Below are 17,806 nucleotides of genomic sequence, written 5' to 3' on the forward strand. Positions count from 1 at the left end.
CAAGAGGGAAAACCAGGAAGGAGCAGGTTTCACATAGTCTGCTCTTAGAAAGGACTAATTTGGGGGAAGTGGGAGGGGAGTTCATACAACTTATGAAGTCAGTTTTATTCTGGGGAGTACAGTGTTGTTACATTATTGTAAGAATTAAAAACTACTACATCCTTGACTCAGGGGCACCCCAACTTCCAAGTCTGTACTTCCAAGCACCCATACTGGTATTCCCTCTATGTTTTAACAGGCTGAGGATTCCAACAGGCTGAGGACCCTGAACCCTCAGTCCTGACATCCAGGGCCTGAACTATGAGGGGAAGCTAGTAGACTTATGATTATGATTTTTATAATTATATGAATCACAGTTCAGGATTCATTTATGCAAATCATGCTTATTGAGGACCTCACATAAGTGCCTAAACTACATATAAGAGCACAATGATGAGCAAAATAGTCTCGCTCCAAGAAGCTTATGGTGCCGCGGGAAGATGGATGGGAAGTAAATATCCACAAAACTAAACACGATTACAAACTCTGATGAGGCACCGATGACAATTACACTTCATGCTCTGACAATCTTGCTGCAGTATCACCACAAAGCTGATGAAGCTGAGGCTCTTGTTTGTCACACGCCCAGACCCTTTCCAGTACCCTGGAGGGGGGTTCTTAGATGGGTATCCAACTTCAAACTGGTGTTTTTTATTCTTTCTTTAAAGGGGACTTCAAAGTTCTACAGAGTTTAGACTCCATAAAACATCAAGCTGAGTGTGGGTAGCAGGGAAGAAAGCATAGATTTGAGACCTGGAGATAAATTCACCAGACTTGGAAATGGATGGAGGCCACTGGCTTTCAGGTAGAATGAACAGCATGTATAAAGGCCCTGAGGCAGCAGAAGGCAAGATGAGCAACATGATCAACTAATTTAATCATCACCTCTTTTGAAAAGGGATTTATTATTACAGTGTACACCTGACACCAGGCATTCCTTCATGCCACCATCTCTCTGTCCAGCCTTACCATAAGCTCAGGACACTGGACCCACCTGCACTGGAGGAGATGCTGTCATCTCTGATTCCTGCCTGTATCGTGTGGTCCCACCAAGCAAAACATCCATTTCTGAGCCTTTGCATTGTGTTCTTCTGAAATACAACACCACCACAAAACCTTTATAATTACATCTAAGTATGTGTAAATGTATATGCATGTGTGTGTGTATATGTATAGCTAATAAAGTAGGTTTTAGATATACATAGACATATATATCCCAGTTTCTGTACTCTCCCTTTGTCTGGTTGATTCATGTAGCCTCCCTTTTTTAGTATCAGAAGAGAAACTATGTCTCACCATTGTGCTCCTGATTTATTGCACTGACACTGACCTGCATACCTGATTTCACATTCCTTTCCATTCCCTCGGGCCTTCTTTGCATCTAGTTTGCCAGGGTGTTTTGTTTATTTTGCAAGAACAGAAAAACAGTGGTTTGGGCTCCTGGGTAAATAGAATTTCCAGCCTTAAATAAAGCTTTTCCTGTGATAGTATATGCTGCCCAAGTGAGAGGAGCTCTGTCGCCCAGCCTGAGGAAAGAATTTTTCATTTATAATACTGTCTGTGTCACTTGGGAGAGAATGATATGAAATCCCATTTTAAACCCATAGTGCTTTGGATTTGCAAGGTACGTTTGGTAATTGGGTTAATACATGAATATGAATTTTCTTATTCTTGTCCTCGCACTTCCTGTATTATTCTAAGTGTTTCTGCCTTCACTTTTTGCAAGGTCTCCATGCATAGACTATTCAATTCCCGTCTTGAAAGTATTATTGGATCAAATCTCAGTTTTATAGATACACATATGTATGACTAATAAACTGTCTGTAATAACGCACTAAGGTGCACAGCTCAGAATATTTCAAAATTGTTAAAATAACCCTCCAAGCTTGTTCCTGCCATCATAGATTGAAAATAGAAGAGACCCTAAAGTTCATCTGGTCCCACCTTTCCCAAATGATCAGAACACTAAAATCCCACAGTTTAGTAGGAGTTAATAACAATAATAATACTGTGTTCTGTGGACAAATTTTCAAGGAGCCCTACCTTTCCTCCTCCTGTGGGAAATCCATGCTGTGTGTTTGCACACATTGTCAGCCTTTCTTTCTCCACATCCTCACATGCAGCCTCTTTTTTTATGTCTTTTTAAAAATTTTATTTTTATATTCCCCATACAATTGCAACCCCTTTATTTTGACCCCAAACCCTCCTTTCCCCACCTCCCCCATAGTGTGTCTCTGGTTCATAGTTGTTTATTGATTTTGATTTTTTCTTATAGTTATTCTTTTTCTTTTCTCCATTCTTCCTGTCAACTTTCAATCCTGACCTCCAATCCACTCTTCACCCCAGCAGTGCATTTTCCACATAGGAGTGAAGCTGTTGTGTGTCTGTGTGTGTGTCTGTGTGTGTGCGTGCAAATCTGCCCATGTTAACTCCCTACCCAAACTCCTTTCAAGAGACACTATGAAGAAAATAGAAAACAAACCACACACTCAGACAATGCATTTGCAAAATGTTTACTTCATAAATAACTAGTATCTAGGATATGGTAAAGAAATATTAACAGTTCAAAAATAAGAAGACTAAAAAGCACAATTTTAAAATGATGCAAGGATTTGGCAAGACATGTGCAGGAGTTTACTTTTGTAGACCGGCCTGCTCTCAATGCTGACCGTTGGCTGGCAGCAAGACATGGCATTTGGAATATAGCCTACATTTCTAACTGATAAGGCTGTTTTGTCTGCCTGGGGCACTGAATCCTGCTGTGCAGCTTGCCTAGACTGTCTGTACAAACAATGAGATTTACCACGAACATCTGCTTTCTGTCTAGGTGTCTGGAATTTTGGTAACCTGGCTGGACATGCCTACACCAGGGTCCACGATCCAAAGCCCGGGTTTCGAGCCCCAAAGGGCTTCTCTGGCATGGCCACTGTGCACTGCATTTCACTGCTGGAGGAAGAAGGATATTCTGTGTGGACCCCACCCCAGGAAGGAGTTCACCTGCAGTCCTCCAGGCCCCAACTGACATATGTCTCCCCAGGCTAGCCCTGTCATATCTCCTGCCATGAGTGTAACTGACTGAGTCCTTCAAGTCACTAAATGGAAATCATGGAAACAAAAGACTTCACCAGAGATGCAGGGATAGCAAATAAGCACTCGAGGAGCTGCTCCACATGGTGCATCTCTGAGAACCCCACTTACACACCACTCAGTCCCCAGAAGGGTGCAATTTAGTGCAGCAATGCCACTTCTGGGGACCCACCAAAGAGATGAAAACACATGGCCCCTCAGACTTGCATGTAAATATTTATAGCAGCATTAGTCATTAAAGCCCAAAACTGGGACAATTCAGATGTTCATCACCTAGTAAATGGATCAAGTGATTATTATATCCATGCAATGGAATACTATTCAGCAATTAAAAGGAATTAGTGACAGACACCTGTGCAAGGTGGATGAATCTCAAAAACATGGTCAGTGAAAGAAGCCAGACTTTTAAGACAACATTTTGTATGATTCCATTTTGTATAGTATTTCTTAGAAAATGCAAACTGCAGAGGCAGACAGCAGACTGGTTGCCTGAGGGAAAGTGGGAATTGACTGCAAGCGGGCCCAAGGGAACTTCGGGGGCGTGGGTTGTGATAGGAATATTCTAATGCTAGATGCTGTGGTTGCACAACTGTCTCAATTTTCTAAGCTCATCAAACTGTCTACTGAAAATAGGTAGCTTTTTGTGGCATTTAAATTATACCTCAATAAAGTTGTTTTTAAAATCCTTGTGAGTTTTTCTTGCATGCCCTTAGGGCGAAGGCCTGATTCCTCCTGGGTGGCCAGCTTCACCACCTCCCCCAGACCTCCGTGCAGCTCTTTTACTTTCTGTTCTTGTCACACTGGCTTTTTTCAGTTTCACACACCCACCCTTCTCTTCTTCGTCATCTTTCTCCACTGTGGCATATGCCATTCTCTCCACCTGGCACATGGTCTTCCTTCTGCCCGTCTTTAGCCTGACTCCCACTTCTCTGGTTTTCTGCCTTCACTTCTTCCAAGAAGCTCTCTCTGGGTACCGATTAAGTTAGACTCGCCCATTCCTGCCCTAGCATCCTGCCCTTCTCTTTTGTAAAAAAAAAAAAAAAAAATTTCATCACTCTTGAAATGACTCTCTGGTTGGTCACTGGAAGTTCCCTGAATACAAGAACTTTGTCTCATTCATCACTCCTTTTCCCAGCACAGCTTCTAGCTCATGATGGATGCTTAATAAATATTTCATAAAAGAACATCTGAATAAGCATCTTAATAGCTCCAAAAAGCCCATGATAAACACACCTGTTTAACTTTGTATAAATCAGTGTCTTTGAAGCGTGTTTGCACACACATCCTTTTATGCACACACATAATATGTGAAGTCAGAACTCAAAGAAGCAGTTTAGGAAGTTCTTATCTAAAGTCTTTTCCTAGTTTTTTGGCTGCTACAGGCAATGCTGCAATAAACACCCTCATACATCAGCCCTTACAAGTCAGTGCTTTTGTGGAATGGATTCCTGGGGGTTGGGCCAAACAGTATGTGTACATTTTATTCTAATCCATGTTATCAGATTGTAAGCGTTAGATTTTTTTTTTTAAGTAAATTGAATTTTTTTTTAAAGCAGATCCTCATGGAGTGGCTAAAATTTTCATTTCCTCATTCCTTTGCAGGGGGTTGCTTTGATTATCTTTTTTTATACAAGCCAAAGCAAAATCTCACTCTCTGTTTCAATAGGTAATCTGTGGTGAAGAATTTCAGAAGTCAGTGCCACAGAGAAACAAAGCAATTTGTGGGCAAGTGTTATTCCTGCTGTTTGCCTTAGTCAAAGATTCTTTTTACTTTTTGGTAAACAGGAATTCCTTACACTTCCTCAGTAAGAGGCATGGGAGCTCCACTTTGTCACAAGGCTGTCAGGAAAGAGAAGAGCCGAAGGAAAGGACATATACGAAGGTTTCCAAGAAACTGGGAAAAGAGAAAAAATGGAAATTCGCCACCTTCCTCCTCTTTGCCCTCCTCCCTTCCTTGCTCCCTCTCCCTCTGTCTCTTGCCTCCCCCACAGATTGCTTCTGTGCTCACCATCATCAAGAAACCTTCACTTCTCTGCCTATGCAACCTCCACCTGAACGTCTGTCTCAGTGTCACAATTCCAGATGCCCGGAGAGACTCACTGGCCCTGGGCTTGTCTCCCCAGCCCATGTGACCTGTAAGGGCAGAGGCAGGCAGGCCAGAAGCCGTGGGCACTTCCAACACTCGGGTGAGTGCCCATAAAATCCAAAGGTGCCCACTAATTTGTGTAGACCTCTCTTGATTCTGTTTAGTTAGGGGCAGTGGAACAGGAAGAGATTCTGGGGAAGACGCAAGCCCTGGAGGGGTAAGGGTGTTGGCACCTGGGTGTTGGCCTTTCCTTCTCCACTGTGGGCAGATGGACATGGACCTGGGCCAAGTGGGGGAGGGGGGTGAGTTGGCAGAAGCTAGACATACACCCCTGCATCATCACAGCAGGTGCTTAAATGAGCCTGGTCTGGGGGAGCTAGTCCCCACCCAGAGGACAGAGTAAATGAACCACAGCGGGATGGGTAGGCAGGTCCCCTCCAGCCTGATCATGCAGAGCAGCCAGGGTTTTCCTTCCAGAGCAGCTGCATAAGCACTGGAGATGGATTCACAGCAGTCCCAGCCCTTTCTCAATGCCCACTGCCTCACAGGGAGCCCTAACTTGGCTGAAACTCAACAGGCTTCCCAGCAGAAGGACAGCAAGTTTGTACAAAGGGACATTTGTGGGGTGAGGCTTTTCCCCTCTCGTCTCCAGATGGCATATCATCCACAGACCTGACTTTCCTAACCTCTGTCCCACCTTCCTCCCACCAAAGCTGGAGAGAACCTTTCCTGTGTCTCTACAGCCCCTGTGTGTCCCTCACCTCAGTCCAGTGCATCCCAGCCCAGCCACCCTGCTGCCCGTTTCCATGGCTGGCCTCTGGCCTGACTGCTCCTGGGGGGACAGGGGCTGGGGCAGGACTGGCTCAGTGCCCCAGGGAGTGGGTGGTCTGGTGAGGGCTCAGCATCCACTCTCCCTTCCAAACCACACCCTGAGTTCCTTTTAAGGAATTCTCTTGATCACTGGACATACCCAAATGCTCACACCCCAGAATTTAAATCTAGAACACAGTGACGACTAAAAATGACTGAAATCTGGAGGTCCTGGTGGCCCTGTCCTAACCAGCTCCCACAATCAGGTCCCACTTTTTCATTTCTATTTCACTCCTAAAAATTCTTGAAAATCCTTCTATTAAACATCCTTCTTTTATAAATTCTTCAGAGTATTTTTTGTTGCTTGACAGAGAAGAAAAAGAAGAGGAAGAAGGAAGAGGAAGGGGGACGGAGAGAAAAGGGAAGGAAGGAAAGGAAGAAAACTATCCCAAACGGCAAGTGAATGAGAGAGACAAGTCCAGCCCAGCTGGGCAGCCCAGCACCTACAGGGCCTCGGGGGCAGTGGTAATTGTGGCCATGATAAGCAATACTATCTTCCTAGAGCAGCCAGACTTAGCCCAGATATTCACATCCATGTTAACAGATGTGGAAGGCTTTTGGGAAATTCTCTTAGGTCCCACAAACGTCATCAATCTTGTGGGGGACCTCACCCATGGTAGCGATGAACGCCTGCGAAAGAAGCAGGCAAGTGAAGGCCCTGGCCCTCAGGCTGCTCCCGGACTCCTAGGACAGCCTGTGTGTGCAGTGTGCACCCAGCAGTGCTCCCGGACCATGGTCAGGTGCAGCGAGGGAGCCAAGACCAAAAAGCAATGGAGATGTCAGGGACTGGGTCTTCAAAATGCAGGCGCAATAGAATCACCTGGAAAGCCTGGTAAAGTGCCTTTGTCAGGGCTCATCCAGACTGTGACTCAGCAAGCTGGAGTGGACCCAGGTATCTGAGTTTTCACGGAGCTCTGAGGAAGCGTCTGTCCTTGGGAGACACTTTCTGATTGTGGAAGAAGGAAGAAGAAATGCAGATGGGTGTGTCCTGGGAACAGCTCAGCTCAGCCTCAGTAGGGCTTTCATTGGATGGCCTGCATCTATTCGTCACCTCTCCAAAGGGACTTTCACTCTGGTGTCGAAAACTATAAAACAAGAACTGCTTACTATCCTTTTTTTTTTTTAAGATTTATTTATGCATACAAGAACCGGGGTACAGGCCAGGAGTGCTGGGGAAGGAGTGAGAGGACACACCAGAGACAGACTGGGGAACAGAACAGGCAGATCTACTGAAATACACTGCTGAGGGGAGCAGCAGGCGAGACAGGAGAGGTCTGCTGTGCCATGTGGGTAGCTCCCTGGCCAGAGATCAAACTCGTGCCCTGCTGCAGTAGCTACAGATAGCTTCATAGTGCTGTGACTTAACCCCTTGCACCACCAGGGAGGCCCTGTTTACTATTTCTCACCAGTCTAGCAGCTCTCTGGCTACCTATGAGCCAATAGTAGCACATCTTGGTTGGATTAGCAGGTCTGGTGGCTGGTCATTGGCTGGGGCCACAGGACTGGTTGGGCCATGGATCTCTTATCACCCACTTGCCCTGCCCAGGCTGTGTACTTGGGAATAGGTGGCAAGATTCCATGAGCATCACTGCCAAAGCCACAACTGCTCAGAACTGGTACAACATTACTTCTGCTATATCAATCAGAGCAAGTCATGAAGCCAGACCAGATTCTAGGCAGGAGGAGCTAGCCCCATCTGTTGATATGTGGAGCTCCAAAGTATTGTGTGGTAGGACTGGAGAAGTTTCCCCCCACCTCTCTGGGTTCTGCTCAGTCTGGTGGCATAATCACATTACCATCAGAGAGAGAAGTAGGAGAAAAGAACAAATGCAATGACATACACATGGAGACTCTATCTGGATATAGGTTCTAAAGGATATGGAACAAAATGAGGGGAGATGAACAAATGAATGGGATAGGGGACTGGCCTTCAAGGAGTGAGGAGGGGGACTCTTGTGACAAGGACCAGATGTTCTGTCATTTGATGTTGGCCCCACTATGTAGATAGGTTTCTGATAAGAAGATTATTTCTGGTGAAAAAAAAAATGAATTCTGGCTGATATCCCCAATTTTCATTCTTCTAGGTAGTTAAAGGAGTAGTATCGGGTTCTTTTTTTTTAAGATTTATTTATTTATACAAGGACTGGGGTACAGTCAGAGGCGCGGGAGGGTGAGAGAATTCACCAGAGACAGAGCAGGGAACAGAACAGGCAGACGGACCAAAGACACTGCTGAGGGGAACAGAGGGCACAGCAGGAGAGGTCTGCTGTGCCATGTGGGGTTCTCCTTGGCTGGCAGGGATCGAACCCAGCTTCATAGCGTGGCCCTCAACCCGCTGCGCCACCAGGGAGGCCCAGTATCGGGTTCTTAATTGACATTAGCTTAAAATAATCCACCTGACAGAATAACACATCTTGGACATCTTGGGGAGGCCCATCCTTCAGTGTATTACAGCCATTTTTGCATCTTACTGCAAGTCTCAAGCATTTCTCTACATCCCTATAATTCCTAGTTATTCTTTGAAGTGAAAAACTTTGTTTTAAAATAAAGATGGAGGATGATTGAATGGATTGCTTCCAGAAGGAAGCTTGGCGGGATGGATGGAGATTGCTGTATGTGAATGAGTGAATGGAAGATGATGAGGACAGGCAGGTGGTTAGATGCATTCTGAGGTGCATTAGATGGACAGATATAAGGAGGCTGTTTCGATGAATGAATGTATGTGGGTGGGCAGATAACTTTCACATTCTCCTCTCACCCCTGGAGCCCCGAGGCGTGGTGGCACAGCAATAGGACACTGTGTCTGCCATTGCACAGTCTCCCGGCAGACAGAGTGAGTCACGCACCTGCCATTGCTCACCGCCCCCATCGCCCACATGTTTCTTTCTTGCTGGGCTGGCAGGCTGGCACACAGGACCAGGCCCAGGCCCATCACCATGACAGCATTGCTCTCCTTTCCCTCCTGGTAACACTCCTGCCTGTAAATTGTCCAGTGGTTCCTGTTTCTTAGAAAGTGTTTGCTGAAAGGACCCATAAACCCCATCTTTGACCTCCCGCCAGTTCTATGTCTGAGTGTCCATTGAGCACATGTTACTGTGTATCCAGCTCATAACCAAGGGCTGTAAGGAATACAGAAAGAATTTAAAATACAGCCACTAACCACAAAGCATTGAGTCTTACTGAGGAAGCTGAAGTGGATGTGTGCACGTGAAAAAGAGCTCCATCCACCTGAGATGGTGCAGGAACATGATTGAGAGAGTTTAAGGCTCTCAGAATACAGATAAGAGGCCTTGGAGAAATTGGAACATGAGGACTGGACTGGATGAGGAAAAGAAGTGGTGGAGGGTATTTGCACCACAGGATCTACAGGAATAAGACTTGACTGTGAGGCCATAGAAAACAGCCATCAGCATCGTCAGGTGATAAGGGAAAATGGATGCAGACCTGGGAAAAGACACTGAGGTCAGATGGTCGAGGGCATCAAAGGACAAGGAGGCGAGGGAAACTGGAATTTATTAAGGTTGTGTGCTGACTCCTCAAAACTACCCTGTGAGGCTGAAAACTCAGACATCGAGTGACTCACCCAACCTCACCGATTACGCAGTGAGGAAATGATGGGTCTGGGGTCTCAAACCAGTCTGGCTCAAAAACCCAGCTCAGTTCACTCTACCCGATGCTATCAATCTGAAGGCAGTAGCAGAGCAGAGCAGATCCTCAACGATTATTGTAATGCAATTTGAAATGTCAGTCTCTGAATCAATGAGTTTGGGCCTATTTCTTCCCTCTTTGGAAGCACCTCCTCAGCTGCCCCCAAAGAGTATTTACTCTCCACTTCTTCCAAGGAGATAGGACATAGACTAAGGCCTTGAGCTATCCTGGCCAACCTCCCACCCAGTCCCCCTCACCACGGGTCAGCACACTCCCTGATCTGTATTCATTCTCGGGGAAATCCTCAAAAGACTCTGTCACGTGCACCCCGGAAATCAATGTGTGTTTGACCAACTGCTTCCCTTTCATCTCTTCATTGTATAATTCTGCCCCAAGAACACAAAAACATTGGTCTGGCAAGATTTGTTCTTTTTAAATCTGGCCAAAACCTCACTAAGGTACATTAATCTTTAACTATTTATAGATTTTTCTGTGCTTTCATTTCATGTGGGGATTCAACCTCTGTTTCCATATTGATGATGACTTGGAAAACTTATTTTCTCTTTGGGGTTTTCTGCTGTGTTTTATTTATCAGCTTCAACATGCCAAGGTCCCCATGGATCTTCTGGTTCATTCAGGAAACAATAGGTGGTTAAGACCTTGGGCTTTGGGGTCAGACAGAGCCAGACACAAATTCAATTCCCAGACCAGCTACTCCACACCCACATAACCTTGAGCAAGACACAAAAACTCTCTTTTCTGAAAATGAAGACCCGAGGAATCATAACTTACCCAGGGTTCCATAATCAGAACAAAGGCCATGTATGGCCATAACAATTTCATTCAAGAAGCCGTTAACTGGGCCTCCCCAGTGGCAAAGCAGTTGAGCGCTGGGTTGCAAAGCTGCCCGCAGCCTCTGCGGTGCCGGTTCGATCCCCGGCTGCTCCCCGGCCACCGGAGGAGGGTCCCACATGGCGCGCAGACATCTCCTGCCGCCCGCTGCTCCCCTCAGCAGTGTACTTCGGTCCTTCTGCCTGCTCTGCTCCCCGCTCTGGCTCTGGTGAATTCTCTCACCCTCCCGCGCTTCTGACTATACCCAGTGCTTGTATAAATAAATAAATAAATAAATAAATAAATAAATAAATAAATGAATAAATAAATAAATCTTAAAAAAAAAAAAAAAGAAGCCGTTAACTCTGTAAGGACGCACATCTCCTCACTCTACCCCTCCATCACTCACCCTTTTCCGCTCTCCTCTTCTTCCAAAGGTAACTGCCTGCTCTTTCTCTTTCCCCTAAGCCAGACTTTGTAGACCACCTCCAGTCCTTCCCTCCACCCAGAACCTCTGATTAGCTCACAAGGAGGCCCAGGGTAAGAGCCACAAAATCATGATTTCCTTTCTTTAAGAGGCAGGAAAGTGAGGGGAATTGCAAATATTTGTTATTTTTTCTTTCAAATTATTACTGACCAAAAATATATTTTAAGAGTATCATCAAAGTGAAAACAAAATTTATAAATCTTCTCTGAAGTCTCAAACCCTCAGCGCCCAAGTACACCAAATACTTGAGCAAGACTAATCAAGAGAAGCAATAACCATTTTTAAAAATACTGCCCACCTCAACCAGTGGGCCATTTAAAACAAAGCACAAACCAACCTATAATCAGTGTAAACTTGGCAACGGTGGCTCTTCCTCACTGTTGAGATTCTCAGAGAACCTGCCCCCACTTCTCATTTCAGTCCTGGTATAGCCCCGCTACAAGGGACAGAGGCTGACAGGACACATTAGATTGACTATTTTTCTATTTTGCAGGGACTCTGACACCACCTAAGTGCTATTAACAACTCATTTAATTCTTTTAGCAATTGCTTCTCACCGAAGACCATTTCCATATCCCTGTTGTGACATGACAGGCATAGAATCGTGACATTCTCCAGTCTTTCCATCAACAGAGACTCCCCTCAGATGCAATGACCACTTAAAGATGAAGATCAGACTGAAACTCAGGCTTCCTATCAGCTATATAAGAGGCTCTTGTATTTCAGGACAGCTGGCCCATGCCCTGGGGGCCATCCTGTTAGGCATCTGTGACTACCCAAACCTGGCCCTGTCTGCTGGGCTGGAGGGCCTCTCCTCTCCAAGCTGTCACCCCAGCATGGAGCTCTCAGGCCAGAAGACATCCAGCACACTCACCTCCCTAGCTTTGGAACTCACGTGTGTCACTTCCACCAGCTTGTGGGTGATCTCCCCAGCCTGACATCTGTGCCTGTCCCACAGCAATCACAGGGTTCTGTAGGACCCGGGCTTCACTCTCCAGGAGTCATTTCCTTGCAAACAGATGTCTATAGGGCCACAGCTTTGGATGGTTGGGGCTCCAGTATCTCTGCAGAATGATAAATTGGGGGTGGGGGCGGGCAGGAGGCACATGCTTTGAGGTAGATAAAGTTGAAGATTGTTGTTCTTCACAAAACTGAAACAACCAACATTTTCTGAGTGTCGTGGATCTGCCTTCTGGGCCCCCTTCTCGCTATGGGTACATCTTCGCCCATCCTCAGCTTCTGTACCACCCTTCCAAGGTGCCCACATGGGACAGCAATCAGGGCTACCACACCACCCTACAGCTGGAAGAGCAGGAAGACATAAAAAGAGGACTTCCCCCAAGCTGGGCTCTGGCACAACTCAAAGGACACCTCTCAAGATGGTGGAGAAATAGATCTGTCCAAGGGGCACCCCCACCGCTCCGGGCTCTGGAGGCCCTGCTCCCCTTGGAGCCCTGAGCCTGGCCCTGACCTGGTGGTGACGTGTTACACCGAGCAGTCACTCACATGTGATAACACACTGGAACTAGGACTGCAGATGGGATTTATAAACACAATTTGATAAAACAAACACGGAAGTCATATCTGCACTCTGATGGCCACTGACCCTTACACGGGGGTCAGCTGGGGCTTTTACAATCCCAGCTAAATAAGGAAATGGCTGCTCACTTCATATCAAAACTCTCCCCAAATTCAAATGCAGCTCACCCAGAGATACTTTTCTTATTTTTTTTAAGATTTATTTATTTATTTATTAATACAAGCACTGGGTACAGTCAGAAGAACAGGAGGGTGAGAGAATTCACCAGAGCCAGAGCAGGGAACAGAGCAGGCAGACTGACGAAATACACTGCTGAGGGGAGCAGTGTGCTTGGCAGGAGAGGTCTGCGCGCCATGTGGGATTTTCGCCAGCGGCTGGGGTCAAACCGGCGCTGCAGAGGCTGCGGGCAGCTTTGCAGCCCAGCGCACAACCACTGTGCCACCAGGGGAGGCCCTGGAGATACTTTTCTTATCTAGCAAACTCTAAGAGCTCAACAAGATGATCTGTTAGCAAGCCTGAGGAGACAGGCACAAAGATAAGCAGCTGGTGAGAAGGTGAAACGGTGCAATCCTAAAGAGGGAAATTCAGCAACACCCAGCAAAGGGCATTGAGTATATGGCCCTTGACACAGCAGTCCTACCTCTAGGTATCCATCCAAAGACACAATCACAAACTATAAAAGGACAACCTGCTCACTGCAGTGTTGCTTGTTACAGTTTGCTGTATTTGTTACAGCCAAAGCCTGGCAGCAGCCCTCTGTCCAGTGTGGGGAATGGCTCTGTGGACCGAGGTTCCGCCAGACAGGGGGCCCTCTGTGGGAGGCTAGGAGGACATCTCCCTGTGCTACCGTGAGTGAGCTTCAGGATGCTCTGAGTTACCAAAAAAGTTTATGGTATGCTACCATTTGTTTAAGAAAGGGAAGGTGTGATGATAGAAAATACTTCTATTTTAAAGGATAAGCCATAAAAGAAATACATCCATCAATGGCAAGATATGAAACCTGTTTGGATCCCAATTCAAACAATTGGGGGAGAAAAGTCATGAGGTAAGTGAGCACCTTCTGGACATTTCATGGCATTTAGTAATTAACATTGTTTTTCATTTGTGATAATGGTGTTGTGTTAATTTTTTTTTTTGTAAATGAATCTGTCTTTTAGAGATATAATAGTTCTTGAAATGTTTCCAGACAAAATGATGTGATGTCTAGTATTTGCTTCAAAATATTTGTGGAAAAGGGGGTGGGCAGGGATACAGATGAAGCGAGAGCACTCGTGGACTAATGATCATTGAAGCCGGTGATGACTCTAACAGAGTTCAATATACTATTCTGTTTATATAGGTTTTAAATTCTCCATAACAAAATTGGAAAATAAGGAGGGTGGGAGTGAGGGAGGAAGGGAGAGCGCAAGAGGGAGGAGGGAGGGTGCTAAAGAAACCCTGCAGCATAAGTCACAATCTGTAGAAACAAGCGTCTTTAAGGAAAGTACCTGACCCAGTCTGCAGAACCATTTTTAGGCAGAAAGCCCCCGGGTCACCTCCCCTACCCCCAGCGTCAAGATTATGAGGCTGGTAGACAAGTGTGTCATTTGCACATTCAAATACTCATGAACCCATCTGAGGAGGGCATCCCAGGCAGACCTCAGTGCCCCTCGGCCCCTGGGACTGCTAGACAATCCCTCTCACTCCAGAACTCAGGGTCCACAGGTAGGCAGATGGCACACAGGAGACTGGAACAGATCACTTTCCATAATGTAACTACAGAGACAATTGAACACAGGAAAAGAGAAGATTTTGCAAGTCTCCAGAACAAAAGGAGCCCTGGAGAAGAGCAGAAGGGATATGGCAGTCGGAGGAAGGGTTTCTTTATAGGCACCAGTAGGACACTGCCTGTCCCCCACTGGGAGACCTGCCCATAGACTTTGTGTCTCTGGACAAAGAGGCAGTAATGGGCTGGAAGGTGCACTCCTGCCTCAGCATCTTGTGAGGAGGACCTTTGGGATCCATGTGTAGGCTTCATCCTCCAACCCCTTTAAAGTCCCACTGCCCCAACAAGTAGAGACCCTTACTGATCCAGGGATAGGACTGTCCCTGCAAGGGGATTATGAAAGTCATGGGCAGTAGAGGAATTTCATGGAAATGTTTCCCTGAGCTGTAATTTAAGTTCGTGGAGCAGACTGATCAACTAAAGACTGGCAAGGTGCATTTCCTCCCGTCCCACAGTGAAGGCCAGGCTTCTCTGAGCTCTCCCAGCTATACTCGCTCTAGAAACCCACCCGGGGCCCTTGGCTCTCACTCATCCTCCCTTCGCAGCCCAGGAGAGCTCAGGGCCTGCAAGCCCCACCCCCGGTATACCCACTGCCTCAGGGTACTTCTCCACTGGCCTGTCCTTCCTGCTCTTGGGACTGGCCACGGACCTTGGCTGCTCTTCTTTAAGGCCAGTGAATGAAACAAGACCAATCAAGCTGTCCTCGTGTGTTTACAGCCTCGTCTCTCCACATAACAAGCCTGTCCTTTGCTGGCTGAGCACTCTGTCTCCCCGGACAAGCCTCTCCTGCTCTTCACCTCTCAGATTCAGACTGTCCTCAAGATCCAGTGACAGCCTCACCCCTCCAGGGGAGGCTTGCCAATTGGCAGGCCACACAGACCCCCTCTCCTTTACCCGCTGTCCTCAGTTGCTCTTTCTTTGCTTTGGACCTCTCAAGTGATAGCACCCCTGACAGAGGGAGCTCCAAACATACTGATAAGAGGCTTCAACTGAGCATGACAGTGAGCTGGGAAAGGAAAACCATGATGATACCTAATGCCTCCACACAGCACTTTCCCTTTCAGCTCAGTGTACTGATCTTAAGGCCCCAGGAGGGGGGCCTCCCTGGTGGCACAAGGGGTTAAGCACAGCGCTGCGAAGCTGTCCCCAGCCTCTGCAGCACGAGTTCCATACCCGGCCAGCCAGGGAGTTACCCACATGGCTCCAGCAGACCTCTTCTGTCTCGCCCCCTGCTCCCCTCAGCAGTGTATTTCAGTCACTCCACCTGTCCTGTTCCTCATCTGTCTCTGGTGAATCCTCTCACCCCCACATCTCTGGCCTGTACCCCAGTTCTTATATGCATAAATAAATAAATCTTTTTTTTTTTTTTTATAAAAGGCCCCAGGAGGGAGCAAGGGGCAGCATCCTCTCTCCCTTGCCTTTCCCTCACTCCCCCAGCCCCTCCAGCTTTTACCACAGTGTATCTGGAGCAGAACTCTCTGTCACACCCTTTATATCCCTTATCTCCTTAATCCCTCACCACCTTGAGAGGTTGGCAGTAGAGTGTCCCATTTTACAGATCTGGGAACTGAGGCCCAAAACACAGAGGTTACCAACTTACCCAGCTAGACAGTGAAAGAGCCAGCTTCAAACCAAACAGTCACCTCTAAAACCTGCTCACACAACCAATCCCCAGCTGCAAGAAACACAGCCAGGAGAGGCGATCCCTGCTACTCCTTGGTTCTTTGGGATGGACAGGGGAAGACCAGAGAGGTGAGGGGCACCAGTCCTCTGCCTGGAAAATGAAGGGACCGCCCTGGACATGGCAGAACTGACAGGTGCCTTCTGTATGCCAGGCGCTGTGCTGGGTATTTGGCATAAATACTATCTCAGGAGATTCAGCACAATGGAAGAAGGCTGAGGAGGGTGAGAAATCCAGTTGGCAGAGCTGGGTGGTGTAGGGAGCAGGGAAAGGGGTTTGGAATAGTTGGGAATGACCAGAGAATGGCCAATTCACTTGGCTAATCATTTGTTCTGGGGAGTGTGGCAGACAAGGAAGCCCAAGATCATGGTTGGTCCTGATTGTCTTAGAGACCCATGCCAGGACCCACCCCTTCACCTGACTGAGCCACAGAGGCTTCTTGAATTTTCAGGTTAAAGAGGGCTGAGTTAAGCATCAGACTCGCTAAGGAAGGATGATGAACCAGAACCGGTGTGAACAACTGATTGCCTGAGCACCCCAAAGCTAGGTGAGGAGACATCTCCTTAAACGGCCCCATATGGGGTACAACTCTCTAGAGCAGTGACTTCTAACTAGGGGACATTTCCCCCTGTCCTGTAGTACTTGGATATGTTCAGAGACATTTATGGGTGATGTCGACTGGCATCTAGAGGGTGGAAACCAGGAATGCTGCTAAACATCCTATAATACATTCACCACCACCATCACCACCACCACTACCACCACCCCCAAAAAAGAATTATCAGGCTCTGATGTCAATAATTCCAAAGTTGAGACACCCTGGTGTAAAGCAAAGTCACTCCCTGGGGTGAAGCTGCCCCCACCCTGAAGAAGATGCACCCTTTCCTAACTCAGCAGGATGCAGGGGTGTGAGGGCTAATGGGGGGTAGTGGGCCCTGGTAGTGCCAGAGAAGAGAAAGCGCCTGCTGTCACCCAGACAGTGATTTGTGCAAAAAGCAATTTAAAAGCGATATTTAGTTTTAATAGAGGGTCAAAAAGTCAACCCACCCGATTAAGTCATCTCCTTGTTGGCAAAGACAGACGTTTTAAAGCACTATGACATCCCCACCAGGTGGGAAATGAGATGTCATCACACATCTTCGCTGCAGGACTGCTTCTAACAGTCGAGGATCCAAAACAACATAAAGGTTCATCAGTGGGGAGCAAGCTGTGTAAACAATGGAATCACCTGCAAAAGAATGCAAATACTCTCTAAGTACAGATACGAAAGGATCTCCAGAATATGAAAAAAATCAAACTGCAGAAAACTGGGGCGGACCGTGCTGCCACGTGGTGACAGAGAAGGAAAGAATCAGTAGAATGCACATTGATAATTACTTACATTTGCATAAAAGGGGGCTCTCAACTTGGTAGTGCAGCAGAACCACCCAGAGGACCTTTTAATCTATTTACTTCAAACACCATCAACCGTACTTTTATATGGGGGAGGGATGTAGAGAGAGCCCCGCTGTTTTCGCCCGGAGTCGACCTCCCCAGCTTTCCTGATTCTGGGCGCGCACCAGCGAGGCCACTGCGCAGGGTGTCCAAAGCGCAGGGATTCAGACAAAGACCTCGTAAGTGGCCTCTCTTCCAATCACTCCAGCAAACCCTAGGAAACTGTTTCTCTCCTCAAGTGGCCACTGAATGGAAGAAGTTCGTGGTGTTTAAAAGAATCCCGCAGGAACCGAAAACTCGGGGCCAATACAGCATTCGCCCCCGCCCCTGCACAGACT

Source organism: Talpa occidentalis, unplaced genomic scaffold, assembly GCF_014898055.3.
Source record: "Talpa occidentalis isolate TD23 unplaced genomic scaffold, MPIMG_talOcc4v2.1 talOcc4.4, whole genome shotgun sequence".
Classification (NCBI taxonomy): domain Eukaryota; kingdom Metazoa; phylum Chordata; class Mammalia; order Eulipotyphla; family Talpidae; genus Talpa; species Talpa occidentalis.